The sequence below is a fragment of the Dermacentor albipictus genome, chromosome 10 (assembly GCF_038994185.2).
Source record: "Dermacentor albipictus isolate Rhodes 1998 colony chromosome 10, USDA_Dalb.pri_finalv2, whole genome shotgun sequence".
Lineage (NCBI taxonomy): Eukaryota > Metazoa > Arthropoda > Arachnida > Ixodida > Ixodidae > Dermacentor > Dermacentor albipictus.
In genome coordinates this window covers 39,834,943-39,840,942 of record NC_091830.1, presented here as the reverse complement: position 1 = coordinate 39,840,942, position 6,000 = coordinate 39,834,943, and positions in this window count along the sequence as shown.

Here is a 6,000-nt window from a genome sequence, read left to right as displayed (position 1 = left end):
TCACCAGATCACAGTTGAGCCAGCTGACATTCCACAGACTTATAACTACCCCATGTGACCTTTGTGAGTATTTATGCATGCTTTTAGGATTGCGCAACGCAGTTCAAACCTTTCACCTTTTAACAGCGGAGCTGTTTAAGCTTTAGTCCTGCCGTGGAGGGTTGCTATAAAACTCAGCCCTGATGTGCACCACCTCGCATTGCCGAGAAACCAGGAACCATGTTGCCCCCTCACCCCATGCGCGTAGGGCGGAGTCGTGACGTCACAAGCAAGTAAAACCTCGGAACAGCCTGCACGGCGGCACGCTTCTCACTTCCTCTATTCCGTTCGTACGAGCTGCTGCCAAGGAAAAACCGAAGAAAGTCCGGATGCCCGAAGAGGAAATGGCTTAACAGGAAGGGTGCCGTACTGCTAAGCGAGATGTGATGCGCCACCGCCGGGCTGAGTCGAGGATACCGAGTTTCAGTCCAAAGAATGTGAGAGTCGGCGCCTGAACGTTCGACGTCGCCGAGAGAGCGATTCTTGCGACTGTTCAAAAACTGCGACTGTTCCTGCGACTGTTCGAAAACTTCCAACGTCAAGGTCGCCGAGACAAATATTTAGAAAAACCTAGCTTTCCTTCGCAAAACACAGACAACAACTTAGGCGAGACTAATATAACCTCGCAAAACCTAGAAACAATTTAGCCAAGCCTACCAACAAATTCGCAAAACCTAGTATAACCTCGTGAAACCTACAAACAACTTAGGCAGGCCACATAAAAGCTACGTGATGACAAGCTCCGCTGTTGACTGAAGCCTTACATTACCAGCGAATGCTGCGCCCGCTCTTTTTTAAAAGGAAGTCACCAGTGGCTTACCGTTTTTTTTTTGCCTACGTAGATGATCTTTTCGTCGCCAGCAGTAATGCTAAAACCCACAAAGCTCATTTACGTCGTCTTTTCACTCGACTTCATGATTACAATCTCGTCATCGATGTTAGCAAACGTCAGTTTAGGGGTTCTAGATATCAGTGTTCTCAGACCTCAGAGCCTTGACATCACTCTGCTGCCTGACAAGGTTCAGGTTATCATCGCCTACATGCCACCAAAGTCCACACGTAGCTTGCAATATTTTCTCAGACTCATCAATTTTTGTCGCCGTTTCATCCCTACACGCTTTAAATTGGTGCACCCTCTTGTACCCCTCCTTTCCGTTTCGAAAGCAGAGTATACCACACTTCCTTGGGACATGGCCGCAGATCAAGCGTTCGCTGCAGTTAAAACTGCACTTGCGTAAGCCACCCTTGCATCACCCTTCACAGACCACTACCACTAGTTTTATGGTGGACGCTTCTTAGGGAGCCACTCTTCTTCAATGGATTTATGGTGCATGGGCCTCCATCTTCTTTTCCCCCTAGTTACGCGATACTGAACGCCTACACAATGCTTTCGAGCGGGAGCTCCACTGCCTAAATCGCAGTGAAGAATTTCAGCTGCTTTCTGAAAGGGCCACAATTTATAATTCTTACGAACCACAAACCACTTGTTTCGGCTTTACGTTCCTGCAGTGCCACTCATAGTGCCAGAGAGCTTCGGCATCTTGCTTTTATTTGCGGAATTCGCGAAAGACATAGGATACGTCAAAGGCGGCCTTAACAGGGCAACGGCCGCAGTCAGTCCTGTTACCATCAACGCCATGACAAGCGCTGTCCACCTTTCCTTCTTTTCACTCCCGGATGCTCAAGCATCTGACGATGAACTTCCATGACTCCGATCTTTTACGACCCAACGTTTAGAGCAAGTCAACTTCCCCGACCACGACGTCAGACTCTGGTGCGACGTTTTGCCTAGCAGTATCCGCATTTATGCCCTTGCTCTTCTTTATTGTGTTGTTTTTGGTACACTGCACTCAATGTGCTATCCAGGTGTACGCGCCACACAACACCGCATCAGCGAAAGTTGCGTTTGGCCGCGCATACGGGCTGATATACGCGACTGGGTCCGCCCTTTTATGGCAGGCGAAGTAGCTATCACAAGTACTCTGCCTTTTGTTTATAAATGGATACATATGTACATGTAATTTATTTATACTTTCTCGTATTGCCATTACTATTGTGAATAATTGGCGTGGATCCCAACTAGCCTTGAGCTAGGAATTCAAATGTCCTGTACAATATGTCCTGTGAGCTTTTCCCGTTTTGAATAAACGTTCTCATTTCTAAGGTGAAACAACACACCCAACCTCCATTCAGCAAAGTAGCTCTCCCCGATGCACGTTTCGACATCACTTATTTGGACGTCGTTGGCCCTTTGCCACCATGCCATGGTTATGCACATTTGCTTACGAGTACTGATAGATACACTCGGCGGCCTGACGCAGTTCCAACACCTGACATTTCGGCGGAGACCCATATTTTCTCTTAATTTCTTTCTACCTGGAATAGCCATTTTGCTGTGCCTTGAACGGTGACCACTGATCGGGGCAGACAGTTTGAGTCGGCGCTTTACATGTCTGTAACATTCCTTCTTGGCTGTGCAGAGATTCACACAATTGCTTATCATACTGCCTCAAACGGCGTCGTCAGGCGGCTACATAGGCTATTGTAAGCTGCATTCGCTGCTCAGCTTCACGTGGAGGACTGGGTATCGCACCTTCTAATCGTGCTGCTCGGCCTTCGGTTAACTCTCCGACCACAACTTGCCTGCTCTGTAGGTGAGATGGCTTACGGCTGTGCTCTCCGTTTTACCAGTGACATCGTCTGTCATGTATCTACGCGGATCCATCCTCGTTTGTCCAGCGTCTAGGCATGGTCATGCACACCTTACGTCCATCGCCAACCTCTGCTCATACGAACAAATGCAAGATTTTTTTTACACTAAAACCTGCAAACATCCTCACACATTTATGTCCGTGTTGACACGCCTTTTCCTGCTCTTTAGTCCCGCTACAACGCTTCTTTTCCTGTCATCAAAGGTTCTAAGCACCATTTCCCAATTCTGCTCAGTTCGCCCGAAGATACAGTTTTTATCCCGAGGATAACATCGGCTCCCATTAACAACACCTCCGTCTGACCACCTGCTCAAGTGACCCCGGCCACTTGTCAACAGGGGGGGGGGGGGGAGGCTTCTGTGGCAAACTTTTCTCCTTCTGGTGCTTCGGTGGTTTTGACACAAGCCAGTAGTGTAGTGCGGCTTAAGAGAGATAACGATGGAGTAGATGAACTAAAGGGACGTACACTATAACGTACCCGTTTCTTGGTCGATCCCTCAGAGTTCATACAAGCCAGCAGATCACAATGATCTCAATCTACATCTACATATAAACCCCTGTGCTCTTTACTGTGTTTGATAGTTCCCGAATTGTTATAAGCCTTGTGCGAAGGCAACATTTGCGGCGCAGAATACAGCAATTGGCAGAGAGGCTGTTGCGAGAATGTGTTGTTCTACCTCTTGCAACTATATTGAAACGCATCTTAAAACTCTGAACCTGGTCGCGTCATCGTAGAGTGAATAGGCAGAGCTCCAGTTCACTGCAGGAAGTACCTGAGATGTCATGTTGGATGTAATAGTGTATGTATTATGTTAATCCAGTTACGACCTGTCTTTATTGTTCAAGCATCCATAAAATGTAAGATATAACGCACAAAGTAATTGAAGTGCCGAGTAAGACTACAATATCAATATTATTTGTATGAAACATACATGCATTTGACAGGAAACGCAAGGTAACACCGGAAGGTAACAGCGGTAACACCGGTTGAAGGTAACACCGGAAGGGGCACAGCGCCTGCCTACTCTCAAAAATAGGGAACAGAAACTCAGGAATGTAAAGTAGGACGAAGGCAGGAAAGGAAAGATGGTAGAAAAAGCAAGTTGGCAAATGCCGAAGAATAACATTGAACACACTGTACAGGCCGCATACAGTACAGTTGGTCACTGCTGGTCTCGCTCTTGCAGAATGTTAAATAGAATAAAAACTGGCTGAGCCATAGACGGGAAACTATATTAGAAAATTTTAGAAAAGTAAGTAGAGCGCGACGTTCCTGATTGGCGTCGAGACGCATGACCACTGGGGTAAAAACATGCGTCGAGGGTCGCACACCGCAGGCCAAGGAGATGATAGTCCCTCACTAGTGACATGCACTGCGCACTGACAGGGGGACACTGCAGTATCAGATGCTGAAGTGTCTCGCCGCAACCACCAGACCTACACGATGGACTCGCCACGCGTCCTTGTCTGTATAAACCTTCGCACACGTTCACACAGCCAACACTTAGCTGCAATTGTATCGCTCTAGCACGACGATGCAATCCTCGACTACGTAAATGGCGTCGGAACGTTCAATTTACAACGCGCAGGTCTGGATGCCGCTTGAGCAGGTGGCGACGAATCGGCAGACGATTGTCATCGAGCTTGCACAAAATTTTAGGGCCGACGCAGTTATTATGAGTGTAAGTTGGAGCTAGCCGATCGGCCTCTTCATTTCTTGCGATACCTACTTCGAGCTGCCTGTTGTCTTCGCAGGTACAGGTGACATGGTGCTGAAGGCAAGAATTTCCTGCTCCTCTGCTGCGTCTCCTTGGCCGAGTTGTGGAAGATCCTAAAGAAGCAAGCAGTGACTGATGCTCACGTGACCTACGCCCTACAGCTGCACTGCAAGGTATGCCACCTAATTACTACCGTTCGGGGACCTGTCTGCTTTGTATACTTGTTTGCTTGCGTTAGAACATCTAGAGCTGCATGAGCATTTTTGTTAGTCCTGGCATCATGTTTAGTGATTTGTGTGCGATGGTTTTTTTAGACTATACACATGTTTCATTAACATCCGGCTTCGTCGTTTCTATTCCCCACTGTGTATAATCCTCATAAGTGCTGAGAACAATCCGAATAATGCATGCGTGAATACACTCTCGGGCAAGCAACACCGCCCTAACCTAGGCTAACAAAAATCATGAGAAATGGGAACATTTATGGAGAAACAAGAAATACGAGGATCGCCTTGCCCTAAAGTGATCGCGTCTGAATGATGTATGAAAAAGGAGATGTGCATTAACAATATAATATCCAAATGTTTGTCTCTTGCAATAAGACAAGAAAGATTAAATTAATTTTTGCCTTTGCACCTAATGGCATTGTTCTTGCTAAAGTTGACCAAGGCAAATACGTCGCAATAGCCTTGAAGAGGAAGGCCGAACAAGCAGCTGCACATGGCTACATGCCTACGAAAAGGTTGTGCAACATTTTTGTTAAAGGATGCTCACGGCCAGAACCAATAAAAACTAAACTATTGCCTTTCATGATCTTTGTTTGGTAAATATTACACCATGATAGCATCGTTTGGATTCCGCGCCAAGAAACTAACACGACTAAGCTGGATGGAGCCCGGAAGAGATCATCAGGTTGTTCACCTATAAGAGACATTCTGCATGATTTTGCAACCAACCTTTTAGCGCCGTTCGAACTGTTAATGCATTTAACCAGAGCGAAACAAGCCAGCCTCAAATTTGTGCGTCAAATATTCATTATCAGTGCAGAATTGACTCATGAAAATACGTAATTTTTGCAGTCTAACATGTCACGTGAAAAACATTCACACCTTAACTGGGTTCGCTGCTCATTATGACACGTCCAAGGGTCCATTTTTTCCACATGCAGTTCGAAGGGAAACCACCTTAACCAACTGATTACTAATTTCAAGTTACTAGTCAGTGTTACCAGTATGTGTGAGAACGTAATTGCTAAAAAATAGCAAATGCTTTTATTGCCACTTGTAATAACTACAGTGTATTTGTATATATTATTCAGATTGCATATGTACTACAAATTTCAGCGAAAATGGTGCTGTTACTAAACAAGATTATAATTGCATTTTGAATTAGCTGCCTTATTATCTCTCATATATCGTTTGCAAGAGGAATCTGCCTTTTTTGACTCGTAATTGTTTGTATGTATAACGCTGTCCCTCAAAGCTTTGCAATTAAATCAAATATATTTATTGAGAGAAAATGCTGAAATAAAT